Genomic DNA, 24,385 nt, shown 5'->3' with positions numbered 1-24,385 from the left:
GGAGAATTCCATGAACTGTATAGTTCATGGTGTCTCAAAGAGTTGGACACTACGGAGCGACTTTTACTTTCATTTTCCATACCCACCAGAGACTCTCGGAGGGCTCAAATGAAACCTTAAGTACTATAGGATCATCTGATCTATTATCTCATTGGTCTCCTTGCAATAATTTCAAAGGGAGACAAGTGATATTTGTCAAAGGAGATCTGAGGTTGAGAACCAATGGAAGGTCCTTAAGTCAAAGGAAGGAATAAACATCTGTAACTTTAGCCAACTGAGTTTTAATTGTTCCATTTGTCTTTTCTATTAACCCAGAAGACAAAGGGTGACATGCACAATGGAAATGTTGCATCAGTTCAGTTCAGTTCAGTCGCTCAGTCGTGTCTGACTGACTCTTTGCGATCCCATGAATCACAGCACGCCAGGCCTCCCTGTCCAGCACCAACTCCTGGAGTTCACTCAGACTCACATTCGTCAAATCAGTGATGCCATCCAGCCATCTCTGTCGTCCCCTTCTTCTCCTGCCCCCAGTCCCTCCCAGCATCAGAGTCTTTTCCAAAGAGTCAACTCTTCGCATGAGGTGGCCAAAGTACAGGAGTTCCAGCTTTAGCATCACTCCTTCCAAAGAAATCCCAGGGCTGATCTCCTTCAGAATGGACTGGTTGGATCTCCTTGCAGTCCAAGGGACTCTCAAGAGTCTTCTCCAACACCACAGTTCAAGAGCATCAATTCTTCGGTGTTCAACCTTCTTCACAGTCCAACTCTCACATCCATACATGACCACTGGAAAAACAATAGCCTTGACTAGATGGACCTTAGTCGACAAAGTAATACCTCTGCTTTTGAATATGCTATCTAGGTTGGTCATAACTTTCCTTCCAAGGAGTAAGCATCTTTTAATTTCATGGCTGCAGTCACCATCTGCAGTGATTTGGGAGCCCAAGAAAATAAAGTCTGACACTTTCCACTGTTTCCCCTTCTATTTCCCATGAAGTGATGGGACCAGATGCCATGATCTTCATTTTCTGAATGTTGAGCTTTAAGTCAACTTTTTTACTCTCCTCTTTCACTTTCATCAAGAGGCTTTTTAGCTCCTCTTCACTTTCTGCCATAAGGGTGGTGTCATCTGCATATCTGAGGTTATTGATATTTCTCCCGGCAATCTTGATTCCAGCTTGTGTTTCTTCCAGTCCAGCGTTTCTCATGATGTACTCTGCATAGAAGTTAAATAAGCAGGGTAACAATATATAGCCTTGACGTACTCCTTTTCCTATTTGGAACCAGTCTGTTGTTCCATGGCGAGTTCTAACTGTTGCTTTACTGACCTGCATACAGATTTCTCAAGAAGCAGATCAGGTGATCTGGTATAATCATCCAAATTTTACAAATTCCCTTAACAATTTGTCCATAAAAATGGGTCCCTCTGTCATTGCGTAGTTGAGAGGGGATTCTCCAGATGGGAATCCATCTTTCTAAAACCAACTTTCTTACCGATTGTGCCATGGCTCTTCTGCCTGGTTAAAGATTTGAAAACAATGCAGTTAGGAAAAATGGATATTTTTGCAACAAAACATTTTAGTATTATTACTAGAATTATAACTAATAACATTATTTCAGAACATGGCAGATGTTAGGGATTCTATGTAAAATTTGAAACAGTTGTATTAGTGATATTTATCTATATATTACAACATAAAGTTTGCACTTGACAAGGTCTTTGAATTAAAAATACCAAATAAATTTAACATTCGTCTCTGTTTCCTCAGAGATGTTTCCTCAAAGGATTCATTCCATAGTCAGCTGGAGGCTAAAAAGTTTGGGGAGATTTTGGTCTGCGGGAAGTTTTCAGAAATATGAGAAACATTTTAAAACACAGGATCATAGGTCACTAAAACAATACCTATTCATTTAACCAAGGCCACAAAGAAAATAAATATAGACTATAGATCATTTAAGGGCACAGAAACTCAGTTCATTTAGTGCGTTTTTTTAACCTTTCTGAAGTCATCAGGTTTTCCATTAGAATTGCTTAATTTCTTACCCAGTTCAGAAACTTTTATTTATCCAAAAGTTCTTCCAATAAATCTTTTTCAAGAAGAATCACTTTTGTGAGAAACTTGGTTAGTGCTGTGACAACACTAAGATAATAAGTAACTAGGATTGCAACTGATAGCATTTTACCTGAACTTTTCAGAATTTTAGGAACTGCATATAGTTTCTAGGATATCTATATAAGTAACTTTTACCATATAATATAACCAGAGATTTATTACTCAATTGACAATACTTCCCATGTAATTCTGCATATAAAATGACCCAAATTAGTGCAATATCTCTCTTTGGGATGTTTCAGGGGCCCTCTGAATCAACCCAAAGTTAGCTAGAAGTTAAAAGTGCATCATTAGAATGATTTAGGAAGTTTTATTAACAAATATCCAAAATGTTTAGAACACTCAGTCAGGTAGGACTATAGGTCATTGTCAAACAATAGCTATTCATTTAGTCAAAGTAATGATAAAGAATTTCAGACGCAAATAGAGATCATTTAAGAGGTAAATAAACTTAAATCTATTATCAAAGGCATTTCAGCATCTGAAGAAAGCATATCCTCTTAACAGAAAGAAAAGCCAAATTCAAGTTGCTTTATTATTTTGCATCAAGCTACTTTTTTTAATTTATTTTAATTGGAGGTTAATTACTTTTTTAAAAAATTCATTTAAAGATAAACTCAATTAAATTTATTTTAAACTTAGTCCTAACTGGTAAGTAGTAGTTAAAGTAGGAAAAAGGAGTCCAGAATGGTGGTGGCTAAAAGGCAAAGAAGGGGAAAGACTACGAAAATAGAATAAAGGAAGGTCCAAGGACTGGAATGAGAACCTCAGGTAACACAAACAGCCCTCCTGGCTAGGCTAATTTACATAGGGCAGGCTCAGGGAGAGGAGAAAAAAAAAAAAAAAAACATTTAAAAAGAAGAGCCAAAATTTGGCCGGTTGGGGGCAGGGGGAGGTTCTCTTTTTGAATCTTTTGGGTTGGCATCCCCTCATGCCTCAAGGATGTATTTTCCTTTACTTTCTAAATAAAACTAAATTTTAACATGGGGCTGTAACACTGGTCCTTCGAAGAAAATTACATGGGGCTATAACATTGGTCCGTCTGAGGGCTATAGCACTGGTCTATCCATTGCTTCAAATTTTTGTTGCGATGAGACAGAACCGAAAAAAATCACAAACTGCTACAGCATCTCTGGTGCCATTTCTCAGTTTTAACTGGCTGAAAGAACCTTGGCTTGCCCCCGTGAAGGGGAGGCCAATCACAGCAGAAGCCCAACTCAGTGAAAACTCCCATGGTGGAAGAAGTGAAGTGAAAACAGCTCAATCAAGTCCAACTCTTTGTGACCCCATGGACTATACAGTCCATGAAATTCTCCAGGCCAGAATACTGGAGTGGGTAGCCTTTCACTTCTCCAGGGGATATTTCTAACCCAGGGATTGAAGCCAGGTCTCCTGCATTGCGGGCGGCTTCTTTACCAGCTGAGCCACAATGGAAGCCCCAGAATACTAGAGGGGGTGGCCTATCCCTTCTCCAGCGGATCTTTTTCACCCAAGAGCCAAACCAGGGTCTCCTGCATTGCAGGTGGATTCTTTACCAACTAAGCTATCAGGGAAGCCCTCCCCAGCACAGGGGAGGTGACAAGAAGCCCAGTGTACTGGAAACCAGGACAGCAGGAAAAAGAAAAACAAAAAAACAAAACAAAAAAAAAACACCTCAGCAGAAAGCTTACTTGGCTCATCTCAGATTCCAGAAGACCTCCGGTTAAGGTAGGAGGTCCTCGCTCCTATGACTGGAAGGATTTAGGGCTAACAAAATCTTAATTCCTTTACAATCTCATTTCTTGTTTCCTCTAACACTTCTGCAAACAGGCAAGTGGCAGTGAGTGCAATTGAAGGACTCTGGCAGGGGCTACTCCTCAGTGTGTCCCAAAGGCTCCACTATCAGTTAGGCCCTAGTAGCTATTGCCCAAGCAGGTGGGGGTTCTTCTGTCCTTAATCTTCTTTGTGCCAAGTATCAGGCCAATGAAAACTGTGAGCACAGGTCAGGTATTTAACAGATTTTCCAGCAGGTTATGAAAGGGGTTCTTCATTTTTACCACTTCTTTTTCCTCCCATCCTTCAGCTCCTCTCTCCCAGGACTTGAGGCCAGCCAAAACACATAATGCCTGACTTCAGGACCTAATGAAGCTCAGGCTCTGATGTCTCATTGCAAAAATTCGGTGAGAGACACAGTGGTAGGTAAGAGGTGGATTTGTTCGGATTCAGAGAGAAGCACATTCCACAGGGTGTGGGCCATCAGACAGGAGAGTGCAGTAGCCATGGAATGTAGTGGTTAGCTTTTGCAAGCTGGATGATTTCATATGCTAATGAGTGAGAGGATGATTCCAACAACTAGGAAACCACCCAATCCTCAGTCTTTTCTGTCTTTTGACAGTGCCTTGGAACTGTCTGGGCACCTTAGCTTGCAGATTAAGGATCAAGGTTTAGTTGAATTTAACTTGTCATCTTGGACCTATTTTATTTTAATCAGTGTGTTATGCTCTTGGGCTATGTCGTTCTTTCAAAAGTTGTGCCCTGCCCTCTTCCCTCCTGTTTCATGCTTTTTTCCTGAGCCCCATCTGATCCCACAATGTTGGCTCTACAGTCTTCTGGTGAGGGACAACCAGAAAACAGCTGGCCCTTGGAAGAGAAATACTGTATAATATCCAACCCCTCTAGATATTCAGACCTTCATTTTCCATGCTTCCTACAGCATGTGCAACAACAGCATCTCTCAGAGAACCCACTAGGGCGGGTGACAGATACACTATGCCTGTTAGAAGTTCATCTGTTGGTGGCATCACCTCAAGGGCAATTGGGCTTCCAGGGATAATGTTTGGGAGTTAACCCTGCAGGCCAATTGGACCCAAATCCTTACTACCCTTCTCCTAAAGTTACAAACATACCCCCGGATAAAATCTCCACTCCACTTTAATGGAACATCTGGTCTGTTGCCTCATCAATTTGTTCTTAAACCACTTACTAACTCCTACAGTCAGGACCCTGCCTCCTTATAGGCACCAGTGCTTCACCCCACTTATTATTAAAATACTCTTAATGCCCCTAACAGGACCAGATAAGCCACTCCTATGTCATTACTTGTGTTATTACCTAGAGTGGATCTATGACAATGAAATGTTTACCATTGGAGACACCCTAAACTGCTCTTGTGGAGGACTAGAGGAAGAAATCAGTGACTTACTTTCCCTCAGAGCAATAAAAGGATAAGGCTTATGTCTGTTTCGCCAGGTTCCCAGTCTCAGGGCACAGGCTTAGATTGCTTTACATCATGATATCTATTCCCATCCGCAGTGGACAAACCAGCAAAGAGTTAAGATTACAACCCCTTAAACCTACACAGCACTGGTCACACTGGAGACCATGGGGATGCCCAACTCCATTCCGGGCATCCCAAGAGGCTGACTTGCCTCAACCTGAGTAGGGATCTGGTCCTTGAAAGTTGTCACACCTCAGTCTTCTCGGGGATCTACCAGTTCAGGGGTCCTAGGAGATCGACATGCCTTGACCTGCCCAGGAATCCACTTCTCGGGAAGCTGACCTGTCTCGACCTGCCTGGGAATTTGATCTCCAGTAGGCTGTCATGCCTCAGCCTGCCTGGGGATCTGCACCCTGACCTGTGGATGTCTGGCTCTCAGGTTACAACAGTACTGGCTAGGATAAACTTCAAGAAGACTCACTCCTAAGGAAGTCCACCCATGGAAATTGAAGGAGGCCTATTAGGTTTTTGTTTTTTTTTTTTTTTTCTTTTCCTCTCTGTCATCACTGTTTTTCAGATGGGAAATAACCGATTCACTTCCCCACAGATGCCCTTGAGATGTATCCTTGATAACTGGAAGTTGTTCGACCCTCTAACTCCTCTGCATGACCATGGTATCCACTGGGGGACAAGGAACACTGACCTGAGGATGAGAGTTTAAATTACAATACCATCTTGCAGCTAGATTTATTTTGCAAAAGACAAGGGAAATGGGCAGAGACCCCCCCTATGTCCAAATTTTCTTCTGGCTAAGAGATATAAGCAACTCTGTTTTAAGTATCAGATTGTTATGTACCCTAAAAGTGAGACTACTAGGCAAATTGTGTGAGGCATAGACAACTAAGAGAAGGAACCCCCCACACACACACCCCCACCCCGCTTGAAGGCTCACCTCCCATGACTCCTGAGTTGCCTGGTGCTCCTTCCTTGTATCCAAATGTGTCCCCATATCTGGAAGCACACCCTTGAGTAAGCCAACTCGAGTATGTCCCTTTGTCGAAACTAGAAGATAATTTGTCTAGTCTATAAGCCCTTCTCCATCTTAGAACTAAGACAGCTGAGACAAGACCTGGGAAGCTACGCAGATGACCCAGGCAAATATATAGATACTTTCCAACACATTACCTTGGCTGTTGACTTGACGTGGAAGGGCATCATAGTCATATTTAGTTAAACTTTATCCAACCCTGAGCTTGCTTGGGTCTTAAAGAAAGCCTGAAGTTACGCTATGGGGCTTCACATGTCAAGTGATAAATACCCAGTAGGGGAAACTGCAGTCCCCTCCTCAGACCCTAATTGGAATTATAATGACCCTGAGAACATCTGGGAAAGGGATCATTTTCTGATCTGTGTGAAGGCAGGATTGAAAGCAGCCCAGTAAAAAGTAGTCAGCTATGCCGGGGTCTCAGCCATAACTCAGGAGCCCAGTGAGAACCCCATTGCCTTTCTGGAAAGGTTAAAAGAGGCCCTAGGAAAGTTTACCAATCTGGACTTAGGCTTTTACGAGGGACGTGTCCGACTCTTTGAGAACCCATGGACTATAGTCCACCAGGCTCCTCCATCCATGGGATTCTCCAGGCAAGAATACTGGAGTGGGTTCCCATTTCCTTCTCCAGGGAATCTTCCTGACCCAGGGATCGAACCCAGGTCTCCTGCATTGCAGGCATATACTTTAACCTCTGAGCCACCAGGGAAGCCTCCTTACGAGGGACAGGTGATTTTAAAGGACAAATTCCTGTCCCAGTGTACATCAGACATCACGATGACAGCAGCTACAGCAGAGGGACCCTGCTGCCTCTTTAGATGAGATGGTCCAGACACCCATCAATACCTTTTATAACAGAGAACAGGAGAGGGAGGATAAGGCCCAGGAAAGGGATCAAAGGAAAGTGACAAGGCTTGCCCGGGTGCTGGCCACCCTCCAGGGAAGCCCTATGGCAAACCCCAAGTGCTTGAAGAACAAGGCCAGAGGCAAATGCCTAATCTGTAGTCAGGCAGGACATTGGGCCAAAGAGTGTCCAAACCATGACAAGTCTCCTAAAATGACTTGCTACAAATGCCATCAATTGGGCAGCATTCTGCCCTTGGGATCCAAGAGCCTCAAGGTCAAGCACCAAGCACCTCACGATAGTTCAATAGGACTGAAGCAGCCCACTCCGGCCAGTCTGCCTGTCACAGAAAACCATCACATGGCTGGAGCCAGGGGTGCAACTGGATGTGGCAGGTAGGTCCGAGAATTTCTTTGTTGACACAGGGGCTACCTACTCTGTCCTGACCTCCTACTCTGGAGCCTCCTCCTCCCAAAATTGTACCATTTTGAGTGCTACAGGAAAAACAATTACTGAAAGATTCACCCAAGCACTTATTTATTGCTGGGGTGGACAAGTATTTCCCACCAGTATCTGGAGGTCCCTGAGCATCCTACTCCCTTGTTGGGAAGAGATATACTCACTAAACTAGGGACCACCCTTGTGATGGGAAGTTTTTCAGCCCCTAGAGCCCTAGAGCCCCTAGAGTAACTTCTGGTTACTACTGAGGAACCCATGACACCCTCTCTAATAGAGAGGGACCAAAAACTATGAGAGGACAAAATTAATCCCCAAGTGTAGGACCAGGGGACTTCTGGATGAGCCCACCAAGCTGAACTGGTCATCATTGTCCTCCCGGGATCCCACTTAGTTTCCAAACCAGAAACAATATCCCCTCAGAAGAGAAGCTTGGGAAGGACTACAGCCTCTAATAAATTAATTCCTTGCCTGTGGGCTATTCAGTTCAGTTCAGCTCAGTCACTCAGTCATGTCCGACTCTTTGTGACCCCATAAATCGCAGCACACCAGGCCTCCCTATCCATCACCAACTCCCGGAGTTCACTCAGACTCACGTCCATCAAGTCAGTGATGCCATTGGTCCCCACCAATTCATCATGTAACAACCCAGTCTTCCCTGTAAAGAAAAAGGATGGGACCTGGAGAATGGTTCAAGATCTCCAGATCATAAATGAAGCTGTAGTCCCCCTCAATCCCACAGTACCTATCCCTATGTAATCTTGGGAGAAATTCTTCCCAGTGCCATATCCTGGATCTCAAAGATGCTTTTTTTTTTTTTTGGGTATATTCCTCCATATCACTGGCTAAAGAATCCCGATATCTTTTGACTTCAAGTGGGAGCATCCAGGAGATAAACACCAACAGATGTCTTGGGCAGTATTACCTCAGGGGTTCAGAGAGAGCCCCCACCTGCTTAGGTAGGCTCTTAGCTGGGATCTCCTAGATCTGGACCTGGGACCTAATGGGAAAATATTACAATATTATTATACACTCTCCAGATAAGAAAAATGCACGACAACAGGCATTTCAGGTTCTAAACTTTTTGGCAGAGGTAGGATATAAAGTCTTCTGTGTTAAGGCACAGATGGTTGAGACAAAGTTCACTTACCTGGGAGTTCAGATTACACACGGTTCCAGGAAGCTGTCCTCTGATCGGGTACAGGGAATCCTCCAGTTGCCCTTCCCCATGACTCAGAAACAATTGTGAGCTTTCCTGGGGTAACTGGGTATTGTAGAATCTGAATAATTGCCCAGCCCTTATATGAAAGCTTGAAGGGATGCTGCTGCTGCTGCTGCTGCTGTCGCTTCAGTCGTGTCCGACTCTGTGCGACCCCAGAGACAGCAGCCCACCAGGCTCCCTCGTCCCTGGAATTCTCCAGGCGAGAACACTGGAGTGGGTTGCCATTTCCTTCTCCAATGCATGAAAGTGAAAAGTGAAAGTGAGGTCACTCAGTTGTGTCTCACTCTTAGCGAACCCATGGACTGCAGCCTACCAGGCTCCTCCGTCCATGGGATTCATGGCAAGAGTACTGGAGTGGGGTGCCATTGCCTTTTCTGTGAAGGGATAGGATGATTCAATCCAAATTATGTGGGAAACTCCTCAAAAGAAGGCAGAGGCTACTCTAAAACAAGCCTTAACTCAAGCACCTGCCTTGAGGTTGCCAAAACCAGTAAAAGCATTCCAGCTTTATAACCATGAAAAAGAAGGAATAACCTTGGGAGTGTTAACTCAAAGGTTGGGACTGAGCCCCAGCCTGTAGCTTACTTATCCAAGAGGCTCGACCCAACCCTCCAAGGCTGGCCTCCCTGCCTTTGAAATCTTGCAGTTATTGCAATCCTGATTGTAGATGCTTTAAAACTCTCTTTCAGGGGCAAACTGACTATTTTTACCAGCCATCAAGTGAAATAACTCCTAAGTGGGGGAGGGCATTTGTGGATGTCTGAGCAAAGAATCCTCAGATATCAAGTAGTGCTGAAGGAAAATCCAGGCCTGACTATATCCCCTTGTGAGGTTCGTAACCCAGCCACCCTCCTGCCTACCCCCAAGGGCTCTCTCCCCTTTCACTCTTGCCTAGAAACCTTGGACCACTGTACAAAACCCCAAGAGGGATTGTTAGAAGATCCTCTGACCAATCCTGAGGAAATCTGGTACCCTGATGGAAACAGCTTTGTTTTGGATGGAAAAAGAAAAGCTGGATGTGCAGTAGTCTCCAATTTTGAGATCAGGGAGGCTAAACCTTTGCCACCAGGAACTTTAGCCCAATTCGCCGACCTCATGGCCTTGACTCCAGCTTTAGAGCTGGGAAAAGGAAAGAGTAGCCATTTATACTGACTCTAAGTATGCCTTTCTGGTGTTATATGCACATGCTGCTATTTGGAAAGAAAGAGGCCACTTGACAACCCAAGTGTCCCCAATCAAATATGGCGATCAAATTCTTAGGCTCTTGAAGGCAGTTCATCTACACACTGAGATTTCAGTCTCCCATTGTAATGGATACCAAAAAGGGAGCACAGAAGTGGAATGAGGGAACCAAGCAGCTGATCAGGCAGCTAAGAGAGCAACATTACAGAACAATGACCTAATAGGGGTTGCCACCTTAGTTCCACAGACAAATTTGCCAGAAACTCCTTCATATACTGAAAGTGAGACACTTAAAGCTAAGAGTGAAAGCTTTCAAGAAGATCATATGGGGAGGTTCAACAAGGAGAGACTTATTTTTCTGCCTGGGAACCTCCAATGGAAGTTGGTTAACTCCTTACATACCACCACTCATTTAGGGGAAAAGCCCCTCCAAAGATCACTAGAAAGATCCTTCAGAGGAACAGGCCTCCAAATGACTATAAGGCAAGTAGTCTCCTCTTGTCCCACTTGCCAATTAAACAACCCTCAAGGATCTCAGAGACCCCAGCTGGTCCAGCCCATCCAACGACATGGGCCTGCCCAGGAGAGGACTGGCAGATGGACTTCACCCAGATGCCAGTTTCGCAAGGGTATAAATACCTATTAGTCATGATAGATACATCCACAGGATGGATTGAGGGCTTTCCTATTTGTACTGAGAAGGCTGAGGAGGTGGTAAAAACAAACAAACAAACAAAAAAAAAACTGCTCCATGAACTCATTCTGAGATTTGGTCTGCACAGGACATTACAAAGTGACAATGGGACATTATTTACTTCTAAAGTCACCCAAGAGGTCTCTAAAGCATTGGACATTACTTATTGTCTTTATTGTGTATGGAAGCCTCAGTCTTCAGGAAAAGTAGAAAGAGCCAACCAATTTTTAAAATCAGCAATAGCAATGTTAACCCAGGAGACCTCCCTGGGATGGAAGGAAGCTTTACCAAAAGCTCTCTTCTGCACCCATATTGCCCTTGAGGAACAGGTTTGTCGTAGGCCTTATGAGATGCTATAGGGGAAACCTTTTGCTTAAGTCAATGACATCTTCCTAGATTCAGAGGCACAGACTCGCCAATCTTATACTATGACCACTGGGCAATTCCAACAGGATATAGGCTCATGGAGTGTCACCCAGGACCCATTATATTCGAAAGAGTCACCTCTATATGCTCCAGGGACTCAAGTCCTAATTAAAGTCTGAAAAGATGGGTTCCTAAAGGCTCAGCTCCAGCCCACATGGAAGGCCCCTACACTGTAATACTTTCTACCCCCATAGCAGTCAAGGCACCAGGACACAACTCCTGGAATCACTACTTATGAGCCAAGCCATGGAAGAAAACAGAAGAGAACACTCAATACACCTGTGAGCCCATGGGAGATCACAGATACCTATTCAGAAGTAAAAATGAGTGCCATTCTAATGAACACCGCCAAAATTAAGTTTCTGGGGATAATATTTCTCAGGATAACTCTAAAGAGCTGGTTTGTCAAGGCTGTATATTGTCACTCTACTTATTTAACTTATATGCAGAGTCAGTTCAGTTCAGTTCAGTCACTCAGTCGTGTCTGCCTCTTTGCGACCCCATGAATTGCAGCACGCCTCCTGTCAATGGCAGTTGGCCTCCCTGTCCATCACCAACTTCTGGAGTTCACTCAGACTCATGGCCATCGAGTCAGGGATGCCATTCAGCCATCTCATCCTGGGTTGTCCCCTGCTCCTCCTGCCCCCAATCCCTCCCAGCATCAGAGTCTTTTCCAATGAGTCAACTCTTCTCATGAGGTTGCCAAAGTACTGGAGTTCCAGCTTTAGCATCATTTCTTCCAAAGAAATCCCGGGGTTGATCTTCAAAATGGACTGATTGGATCTCCTTGCAGTCCAAGGGATTCTCAAGAGTCTTCTCCAACACCACAGTTCAAAAGCATCAATTCTTCGGCGCTCAGCCTTCTTCACAGTCCAACTCTCACATCCATACTTGACCACAGGAAAATCCATAACCTTGACTAGATGGACCTTTGTTGGCAAAGTAATGTCTCTGCTTTTCAATGTGCTATCTAGGTTGGTCATAAATTTTCTTCGGAGGAGTAAACATCTTTCAATTTCATGGCTGCAGTCACCGTCTGCAGTGATTTTGGAACCCCCAAAAATGAAGTCTGACACTGTTTCCACTGTTTCCCCATCTACTTCCAATGAAATTATGGGACCAGATGCCATGATCTTTGTTTTCTGAATGTTGAGGCTTAAGCCAACCTTTTCACTCTCCTCTTTCACTTTCATCAAGAGGCTTTTGAGTTTCTCTTCATTTTCTGCCATAAGGGTGATGTCATCTGCATATCTGAGGTATTGATATTTCTCCTGCCAATCTTGATTCCAGCCTGTGCTTCTTCCAGCCCAGGGTTTCTCATGATGTAGTCTGCATATAAGTTAAATAAGCAGGGTGACAATATACAGCCTTGATGTACTCCTTTTCCTATTTGGAAACAATCTGTTGTTCCATATCCAGTTCTAACTGTTGCTTCCTGACCTGCATATAGATTTCTCAAGAGGCAGGTCAGGTGGTCTGGTATTCCCATCTCTAAGAATTTTCCACAGTTTATTGTGATACACACAGTCAAAGGCTTTGGCATAGTCAATAAAGCAGAAATAGATGTTTTTTCTGGAACTCTCTTGCTTTTATCATGATCCAGCAGATGTTGACAATTTGATCTCTGGTTCCTCTGCTTTTTTTAAAACCAGCTGGAACATCTGGAAGTTCACGGTTCAAGTATTGCTGAAGCCTGGCTTGGAGAATTTTGAGCATTACTTTACTAGCGTGTGAGATGAGTGCAAGTGTGTGGTAGTATGAGCATTCTTTGGCATTGCCTTTCTTTGGAATTGGAATGAAAACTGACCTTTTCCAGTCCTGTGGCTACTGCTGAGTTTTCCAAATTTGCTGGCATATTGAGTGCAGCACTTTCACAGCATCATCTTTCAGGATGGAATTCCATCACCTCCACTAGCTTTGTTCATAGTGATGCTTTCTAAGGTCCACTTGACTTCACAATACAAGATGTCTGGCTCTAGGTGAGTGATCACACCATCCTGATTATCTTGGTCGTGAAGATCTTTTCTGTATAGTTATTCTGTGTATTCTTACCACCTCTTCTTAGTATCTTCTGCTTCTGTTAGGTCCATACCATTTCTGTCCTTTATCGAGCCCATCTTTGCATGAAATATTCCCTTGGTATCTCTAATGTTCTTGAAGAGATCTCTAGTCTTTCCTACTCTGTTGTTTTCCTCTATTTCTTTGCATTGATCACTGAAGAAGGCTTTCTTATCTCTTCTTGCTATTCTTTGGAACTCTGCATTCAGATGTTTGTATCTTTCCTTTTCTCCTTTGCTTTTCACTTCTCTTATTTTCACAGCTATTTGTAAGGCTTCCTCACACAGCCATTTTGCTTTTTTTGCATTTCTTTTCCATGGGGATGGTCTTGATCCCTGACTCCTGTACAATGTCACGAACCTCCATCCATAGTTCATCAGCAACTCTATCTATCAGATCTAGGCCCTTAAATCTATTTCTCACTTCCACTGTATAATCATAAAGGATTTGATTTAGGTCATACCTGAATGGTCTGGTGGTTTTCCCTTCTTTCTTCAATTTAACTCTGAATTTGTCAATAAGGAGTTTATGATCTGAGCCACAGTCAGCTCCTGGTCTTGTCTGTGTTGACTCAATAGAGCTTCTCCATCTTTGGCTGCAAAGAATATAATCAATCTGATTTTGGTGTTGACCATCTGGTGATATCCATATGTTGAGTCTTCTCTTGTGTTGTTGGAAGAGGGTGTTTGCTATGACCAGTGCATTTTCTTGACAAAACTCTATTAGTCTTTGCCATGCTTCATTCCACATTCCAAGGCCAAATTTGCCTGTTACTCCAGGTGTTTCTTGACTTCCTACTTTTGCATTCCAGTCCCCTATAATGAAAAGGACATCTTTTTGGGGTGTTATTTCTAAAAGGTCTTGTAGATCTTCATAAAACTGTTCAACTTCAGCTTCTTCAGCATTACTGGTTGGGGCATAGACTTGGATTACTGTAATATTGAATGGTTTGCCTTGGAAAAGAACAGAGATCATTTTGTTGTTTTTGAGCTTGAATTCAAGTACTGCATTTTGGACTCTTTTGTTGACCATGATGGCTATTCCATTCCTTCTAAGGGATTCCTACCTACAGTAATAGATATAATGGTCATCTGAGTTAAATTCACCCATTCCAGTCCATTTTAGTTTGCTGATTCCTAGAATGTCGGTGTTCACTCTTGCCATCTCCTGTTTGACCACTTCCAATTTGCCTTGATTCATGGACCTGACATTCCAGGGTCCTATGCAATATTGCTCTTTACAGCATCTTACCTTGCTTCTATCACCAGTCACATCCACAACTGGGTGTAATTTTTGCTTTGGCTCCAACCCTTCATTCTTTCTGGAGTTGTTTCTCCACTGATTTCCAGTAGCATATTGGGCACCTACTGACCTAGGGAGTTCCTCTTTCAGTATCCTATCATTTTGCCTTTTCATACTGTTCATGGGGTCTCAAGGCAAGAATACTGAAGTGGTTTGCCATATATACAGAGTACATCATACCAAATGCCAGGCTGGATGAAGCACAAGCTGGAATCAAGACTGCTGGGAGGTATATCAATAACCTCAGATATGCAAATGACACCACCCTTATGGCAGAAAGCAAGGAAGAACTAAAGAGCCTCTTGATGTAAGTGAAAGAGGAGAGTGAAAAAGCTGCCTAAAAACTCAACATTAAAAAAACTAAGATCATGGCATCTGGTCCCATTACTTCATGGCAAATAGATGGGAAAACAATGGAAACAGTGAGAGAATTTATTTTCTTGGGCTTTAAAATCACTGCAGATGGTGACCTCAGCCATTAAATTAAAAGATGCTTGCTCCTTGGAAGAAAAGGTATCACCAACCTAGACAGCATATTAAAATGCAGAGACTGCTTTATGAATAAAGGTCCTCCTTGTCAAAGCTATGATTGTTCCAGTACTCATGTATGGATGTGAAAGTTGGACCGTAAAGAAAGCCGAGTGCCAAAGAATTGATGCTTTTGAACTGTGGTGTTGGAGAAGACTCTCGGGAGTCCCTTGGATTGCAAGGAGATCAAACCAATCAATCCTAAAGGAAATCAGTCCTGAATATTCATTGGAAGGACTGATGCTGAGCTGAAACTCCAATACTTTGGTAACGTGATGTGAAGAACTGACTCATTGGAAAAGACCCTGATTCTGGCCAAGATTGAAGGCAGAAGGAGAAGGGGATGACAGAACATGAGATGGTTGGATGGCATCACCCACTCAATGGACATGAGTTTGAGCAAGCTCTGGGATTTGGTGAAGGACAGGGAAGACTGGTGTGCTGCAGTCCATGGAGTCACAAAGAGTTGGACACAACTGAGTGGCTGAACTGAACTGATCTAGATTCTACCAACTTTTATACCTTTAATTTAGCTTTCAGAAAGATACAGTCAACAAACTTTCAGCTTAAAGGAGAGTTTAGATGACTTTTTCTTTTTGTTTCCTATTTTACCTACTTTTATATAAAAGGCTCTGGGATCCCCAGAGTTGGGTAGAACCGAGGAATTCAGGCCTTAGCCTATTTGGCCCAAAATAACTGGTCAGATATCTCAGTATAAATTTTTCTAGCCTCTAAAATATATAACTTAAAACTGGGGTAAATACTATAAACTTGTTTAATTTTTAATGTTGTGGGCCCGTAGCATGTCCCTCTTGGCTCATTAACTTTAGGTGAAATTGAAAGTGTTAGTCATTAGTCTTGTCAGATTCTTTGTGACCCCATGGACTGTAGCCTCCAGACTCCTTTGTCTATGGAATTCTCCAGGCAAGAATACTGGAGTGTGTTGGCATTCCCTTCTCTAGGGGATCTTTCTGACCCAAGGATTGAAACTATGTCTCCTGCATTGGCAGGCAGATTCTTTACAATCTAAGCCACCAGGGAGGCCAACTTTAGGTTGTGTAATAATATACAATCCTGTTTTAATTACATAAATGTCTATTTTATTTATCCCATTATAAATAAACATGCAAAGAATCTTTTTTAAAATTCAACTGCGGTGACTCCTTTTCTGTTAAAAAAAAAAAAAATTACCCTTGAAATCATAGCTAGACCCCCCTTTTTTTTTTTTCCGGTTTGTTTGTTTCCAAGTTTTTTATTGATATTCATAATTGTTCTTATTAGCATCTTTAAGGCCCATTGAGAAGGCCTCAGTGAAGCTTTCTACAACAGTTTTTCCCTTTCAAAAAAGTTCTTAGGTTAATTTGACTTTCGTTTTATAGGTACCAACAAAAAACTTTTTACAATGAGATTTAAAATTTTTCTTCTCTAATTTTAAAAGGATACATTACTTGGCCACCAATTAAAAATTCAAAGTGATCTCTTATAGGCCTAATATAAACAAACATACAATAGAACAACCTTGAAAGATCACATAGGATATTTACATCTCAAAGACACAGAGAAAGCTGAGCTTCTCTAGAAGGCCTTACTTAAGGTTTTACCAAGCCAGCTTTTAATCTTTAACTGCATAGGCATTAAATAACCCCCTCAATATTTAGGGTGATATTTATTTTCTACAGTTAATTAGATACTTGCAAGTATGATCTCCGTTCCTTATGTCTTTCTACAAGGGAGCCACCTCCCTCCTCAATGTCTTTCAACCAAGCCCTGAGTATTTCTTGGTAAAAACTGGCTTCCCTCACCTGTGCCTTTCCACAGATGGGTTTTTATGTGAGTGTTTCAACCTAAACCTGAGTGACTGAATGACTTAACTGACTCCCTCCCCCTCCCAGTGTCTTTCAACTGGATGGGAACTCTCCCAGTATCTTCCAACCGAGCCCCACCAGTATCTAGATCCTGAGTGGGTATTTTCTGGTGTGTTCCCACCGCCAACACTCACCAACACCCACCCCCCCCCACCCACCCAGTACCTTACTGAGAGGGGGCAGGTACCTGCTAACTCCACCAAATAAAAATTCAGGATCTCAACCAATATGGGAGATCCAAGGAGCAGGACAGACTTATTCAAATCCACCCCATGGCTCAGCTGGTAAAGAATCCGTCCCACAATGCGGGAGACCTGGGTTCAGTCCCTGGGTTTGGCAGATCCCCTAGAAAAGGGAAAGGCTACCCACTCCAGTATTCTGGCCTGGAGAATTCCATGGGCTGTATAGTCCATGGGGTCACAAAGAGTCAGACACGACTGAACAAATTTCAGTCACTCACGTCCCAAACTCCTGAAGAAGTGGATGGGCACAATGGGTGTCTGCTGGTGCCATGGCTCCAGTGTCTCATAGAGTTCAGGCAGAGGAGAGGAATTTGCTCTGTGCCCCTTAATGTTGATTGCCAAAACTGTTGACTAAAAAATATAATCACAACATGAAAGTAGAGAGTTTTTATTTGGTGGGAATGTTTAGAACTCAGAAACCAAGAGACAACATCTCAGTAGCTCTGAGAAAACTGCTCCAAGGAGGCAGGGAGGAAGTCAGGATGTATACAAGCTTGCAACAAAAGGAGCAAGCATTCTGAACATCAAAGATCAGGTATCAAGCTAAGGAATTTAGCTTTCTATTTATGGGAGGATGCAAGCTTTTGTGCCCACTAAAATAATTCCTTTCTTATGCACCTTGGCTATTTGGGGCCAGTCTTGTTTCCTTATTCACCTTGCTTCTTGCATTCCCCCAATTCCTCAGCCATCACCATGCAGGGGTGGGAGTGGGAGATGGCAGTATCTGCTGGATCTGTTCTGGGAGCCTCATTCACATTTGGAGGCCATACATTGCTGACGGCTGTGATATTTCTTGTTGATTAGTATGGCAGGAGATATTTTCATTTCACACTAGTTTTAAAACCAGCAGAATCCTCTGGGACTCCTGGACACAAAATCATTTCTGGGTCCCTTATTTTCTGATTACAGGAAATAAGCTTCATTCAGCCTCCATAAACTTCCATGAGTTCCAACATGCAGAATCAAACAGTTGCTAATCAGGGAAGAGAAGGGATGTAGAGACAAGGAGAAACAGTCAATGAACAGTAGTGCAGCCTTAGGAAAATATTCCTCCTGAAGGGATACACACAACAATATCTTTGAGCAATTTTGCAGATACTGAAACCCCCACCAGATGGGAGAAGATAACCGTATGCTGTCCACAACACTTAGACCCCAGATCGGTTGGAAACAGAAGGTTCATGATGCTGATTCCCACTTACCTCACCACCAGTGAATCAGAAGAACATCCATGAACTGATCACACTGTCATTGAATCATTTCTATGAAACTCCTCACTACCCCCTCCAGAGTGAGTCACACAGTCTTAAAAACATTAGCCCACTGTGGCCCCCTTTGCCTACCAAAGCAAAAAGCTATTATTTTCTACTTCACCCAAAACTCTGTCTCAAAGATTTAATTCAGTGTCAGGGCACAGAGACTGGATTTGGCATCAGTTTCTGAATTTTCTTCAGAGAGAATTGCTCTGTGCATAAATGTAGGGTTTTTTGTGTCTGTAGTAATAGATGTGTTCAGGAGCCTTCCATGTCCCAAACTTGGACAAGACAATAGACAGTTTTTTAGGGGATTAAATCTCTTCAAGAAAATAAGGGTAATACTTGACGATATAGCTGATATAGTAAGTGTTAGTTATTTCAGTCATGTCTGACTCTTTGCGAGCCCCCACCTGGTTCCTCTTTCCATGGGACTTCCCAGGCAAGAGTGTTGGAGTGGGTTACCATTTCCTTCTCCAGGGGATTTTTTCAACCCAGGGATCAAACAGTGGTCTCCTGTATTGCAGACAGATTCTTTACTGACTGAACCGATATACCAGCTCAGTATTCAAGACCTGAGCCCATAAGTGTCACAGAGAATCTTGGTGGGAATTGGGAATTTCTCTTTTAATTCAGTAGTTTAAGTTATTATCATTCATTTAGATCATTTCAAAATATTTTTTTTCTAAACTTATATTGCATAATATCATGGGGCTATCTCCAGACAGAGGGCCAACGACTTTGTTTCTAGTTACAGTGAGAGTAAATAACGACTGGGCTGAACCCAGTACTCAGAAGAAGAAACAAATAACCCCAGATTAAGGAAATTGCAGTTATACTTGACATTGAGGTTACACTTACACATTAGGAAAAGAGCAAGGAGAGGTGAGTAAAAGCTTAACTGAAAAATGAAGATACAAATAAAACTGCTTATTATATTCATGGGGTGAGGGGCAGAAATGGCTCTGGGTGGGGACTAACTGGACTTGCTCTAATAGGCAGAATTTGTTTAAATGTGTCAGGAGGGCTTGCGTAAGCATTTAATAGCAATAGAAAGAAGCTGACAAGATTAAGTTGTATTTGGTTTATAGCAAATTCTATTTGTAGGAAAGACAATTTACTTCTTTCAGGAGATAAGGAAAAAGTATATTCTATACAGCAACAAAATATTGTTACCTATAGCTAACACTGTGGAGTCTCTGCCCTAAAATGTACAAAATAAGTGAAGATACTGTTTTAGAGGTCCAACAACATGTCATGTAGCAGTTGTTTGCATTAATGAAATTCTAAACAGAAAAAAAATCACATCCTGATGATCTGACTTTATGTGTAGCTTTTAGTTGTTTGAATACAGAAAGACAAAATGTTATTCTAGTATCTTCACATAGAAGGCCTGACTGAATTAGGCCACTGGGAATGGAAATGGAAGCAAAGGAAAAGAATGGAAAGAGGAAGCTGCCAGCAGAGCAGCTACTTGCAGTGGGATTACATTATCATCGTCATCAAGCCATCAGTACCATTAACCATGGACTGAAAAAAGTCAGTGGTTCAGGGAATTTCTAGTCCTTCCTTAGGTATGGATAATACCTAATAATTTGAATAGTTGATTTATGTTGTCATCTCTTAGCTCAGTTTTGTTTCGTTTTGCAAATGAGTTCAAAGCATATTACGAAGGAAAGCATTAACAAATGCTTGAGCAAATTGAGTAATAAATGTCTCAGGCACAGTGCTTCTTTGGAGAGTGGGTCAATTCACCATTTTTGTGGGATTCATCAGTGGTTCAACATTAAAATGATATAAACTTCCAGATTTTTCTTCAACAGTAACTGCTGTCAGTTATGGTCGAATGGACTAGATTTGAGATTGTATTCCACACAACCTGAAAGCACATTATGATTGATGATACCAAGGAACTTTAGTTTATAGTTGCCTCATATTTACCTAGTAAGAGGAGATTATTCTTAAACTGACTTGTTTTGAAACATTTTGTGATTTTAGCAAAAATCAAAAAGTCAATTAAAGGCAGACAAATTCAGATAAGAAATCTCAAATTTCTTCTAATATAGTTCTAGATATGTGAAGAACTGTGACTTCTTGACGTAAAATTAGATTAATTACTACTAGCCCATTAGCTTTATTCTGTCTAAACTTATATTATGCAAGAGTCTTGCAGCTCTGATCAACCATGCTTTATGTTAGAATGTATGTAAATGCAGCAAATACCATGCCTGTCTCTTTAGCCTGTAACTGACATGGGGCTTCTTTCATGGCTTTCTATGTGTCCTCTCTCTCTGACAGTAAAACCACAGCACTCGTGCCAGCCATGAACTTATCCTGTCTTCTCTCTTCTAAAAGTCTAATGCATTCTTTCCCTAATCTGATCAATAAATTGTTTTTTCTTTGATCCTGATCACATTTCTTCCCAGTTCTCTAACAAATGTAATTTGGACACATTCTATTTTTTTATATATATTTATTTGTTAGAGTAGTTTTTAATCAATAAATTCAGAGCAAAATTAAGTAGAAAGTACAGAGATTTCCCATCTACTCTGTCCCTACACATTCATAGATGCCCCATCATCAACATCCCCCCAGAGGGGGGGTCTGTTACACCTTTTGAGCCTGCTCTGACACATCATTGTTACCAGAAGTCCACAAATTATGTTACATTTTACTGTCAGTATACTTTCTGTGGATTAACAACATGTGCCTAGTGTTAAGGTGTGACATGGTGTATTTTCATTGCCTTGTAATCTGATTCGTCCCTCTCCTTGCTCCCTCAGTCCCTGGCAAGTGAAAGTGAAAGTGAAGTCGCTCAGTCGTGTCTGACTCTTTGCGACCCATGGATTGTAGCCCACCAAGCTCCTCCATCCATGGGATTCTCCAGACAAGTAGTGGATTGTCATTTCCTTCTCCAGGGGATCTTCCTGACCCAGGGATTGAACCCAGGTCTCCCACATTGCAGGCAGATACTTTTAACTTCTGCACCACCAGGGAAGCCCTGGCAACCACTAATGATATTACTGTTTCCACATTTTTTTGCCTTCTCCAGTCTATCATGTAGTTGGAATCATACAGTATTTCTCATTTTCAGATCTTCCTTGTTAACTTAATAATATGCATTTAAGGTTCTGATAGTTTACAGGAAATGGTGTCAGATTCACGATCTTCAAAGAAGATAATTTAGCTTTGGGTCCAGAGACAAGGCTTCAGGCATATGAAGCCTTCATGTGGCAGAAGTTTTATTACAGTGAAAAAGAGACAGGGAAAGTTTCTCACATAAACATCAGAAGGGGGCAGAGAGTGTCCCATCCCTAGTCTTAGCAAAGGAGCTATTTACTTTTCCAACTGCTTATTAACAATAAATCAAAATAATGTCTTAAGGTTGTAAAGGTCTTACCAGACCCACTCCCATAACATACATTTTAAGATAACAAGATTACTTAGGAGATACTTGAGGAGAAATTTCCTAGAGCAGGAAACATTGTTGTTATATAATCATTGATACAGAGTTTAAGCCAAAACATACCCTTGAAGAAGGTAAATTGTTTTGTTGTGTAATCATTAGTTCTGATGTTAAAGAAAAAAAAAAAAGTGGCTAAGACACAGAATATAGAAAGAAAAAAACATTTGTTCTTTTCTCCTTTTGGAGGGCCCTGGATGCCTTTCTCCTCTTCAGGATCTCCAGACTCCTTACCAGCCTACTTAAAGATTTGACACTCTCTGTTCCTACATGTATTTTCATGGCTTGGAAGCTCATTTATTTTTAGCAGTATACAATATTTCATTGTCTGGATGGACCACAGTTTATTTATCCATTCACCTGCTGAAGAACATCTTGGTTGCTTCAGAATTTTGACATTTATGAATAAAGCTGCCATAAACATCCATGTGTAGGTTTTTGTGTGGATCTAACTTCAACTCCTTTGGGTAAATAACAATTATTGAATTGCATGGTTTTTTAGAAAGCTGCCAAATTGTCTTTCTAAGTTGCTGTACTATTTTGCCTTCCCTGCAGCAATGGAATGAGAGATCCTGTTATTCCACATCTTTGTCAGTATTTAATATGTTCTGGATTTGGCCATTATAATAGCTGCATGGAGGAATCTCATTGTCATATTTTCATTTCTCTGATGACATATGATGTGGAACATCTTTCCATGTGTTAATTTGGTATCTGTATATCTTCTTTGATGAGGTCTGTTTAGATCTGTGCCCCATCCTTTAATTGAGTTGTTTGAGTCCTTATAGATAAATCTTTTTTTTTTTTTTTTGTATATTTTGGATAACAGTCTTTTATCAGATGTGTCTTTCATAAATATCTTCTCTAAGCCTGTGGCTCTTTTTTGCATTATCTTGACATTCTCTTTTGCAGAGTAGGTTTTAGATTTTAATGAAGTTCAGCTTATCAACTATTTCTTCAACAACTGTGTCTTTGGTGTTATATCTATAGGAATCACCATATTTAATAGCACCTAGGTTTTCTCCCATATTATCTTTTAGTGATTTTAATTTTACATTTAGATCTGTGGTTCAATTTGAGTTAATTCTTGTAAAGAGTGTAAAATCTTATTTAGTGTAAAATTTATCTAAGTTTACCATTGCATTGCTCTAGTTCCTTTGTCAAAGATCAGCAGACTATATTTAAAACAATATATTTCTGGGCTTCTTAATTTATTCCATTGATCCATTTGTCTCTTCTTTCATCAGTACCATACTGTCTTGATTACTGTAAGGCTTGAAGTTGGGAAGCATCAGTCCTCTGACTTTTTTCTTCTCCTTTAGTATGACATTAGTACTATATTAGCTACTCTGGTCTTTTGCCTCTTTGTAAAAACTTTAGAATCAATTTGTCAGTCTCCAAAAAGTAATTTTCTGGGAGTTGAATTGGGATTACACTGAATTTATAGACAAACTTCTGGAAAACCGACATTTTAAGAACACATTTTAAGATGACTGAATCCATGAACATAGGATACCCCTCCATTTAGTAAGTTCTTTGATTTGTTTCATCCTTTTAGAGTTATGATTTCTTTTCTTCTGTTTACTTTGAATTTAATTTGTTCTTATATTTTTACTTTCCTAAGATAAAGCTTAAGTGATTGCTTTTAGATCCTTCTTGTTAGGTAGAAGTCCAAAATGGTGGTGGCTACAAGACAAGGAAGGGAAAAGCCCATGAAAATGAAACAAAAGAAGGTCCGAGGACCGGAGTGAGGACCTCAGGTAAAACAAACAACACTCCTGACTGGCCCAATTTACATAGGACAGGCCCAGGGAGAGATAAACATATAAACAGAGAAGCCAAAGCTAGCTCTCTCTCTCTCTCCTGCGCACTGGGGCGCTCTTCTCCTCGTGTCTTTAGATCGACATGCCCTCACGCCTCAAAGATGGATTTTCCTGCTATCTTCTAAATAAAATAGAATTGTAACACTGAGCTGTTACACTGATTTGTCTAAGAGCTATAACATGGTCCATTCGAGACCTGAGAGCTATAACACAGTCTATCCAAGACCTGGGAGCTGTGATACGCCGAGGGGGCTTTAACGTCCGTCACTTCAAATCTTTGTTGTGATGAGACAAAGAATCAAGGAACATACACTTGCGTGACATCTATGGTGCTGTGACTCGGGTTTAACCTGGCTGAAAGAACCTCCGCATGGAAGAGGCCAAGCACAGCAGGAGCCCAACTCAGCAAAGCTCCCACGGTAGAGGTGGAACGCGAAGAAAATCCAGTGCATGGGAAGGCCCATCGTGCTGGAAACTGGGACAGTGGAAAGCCCACACAGCCCAGTCTCAGATGCCAGAAGACCTCCAGTTAAGGTAAGAGGTCCTCACTCCTTTGGCTGGAGGGACATGCCTAACGAAATCTTAATTCCTTTACAATCTCTCATTTCTTGTTTCCTCGAACTTCCCACAAACAGGCGTGTGGCAGGGGCACAATTGAGGGACTCTGGAGAGGCT

This window comes from Capricornis sumatraensis, chromosome 22 (assembly GCF_032405125.1).
Source record: "Capricornis sumatraensis isolate serow.1 chromosome 22, serow.2, whole genome shotgun sequence".
Lineage (NCBI taxonomy): Eukaryota > Metazoa > Chordata > Mammalia > Artiodactyla > Bovidae > Capricornis > Capricornis sumatraensis.
Note: the sequence above shows the minus strand (reverse complement) of the source record.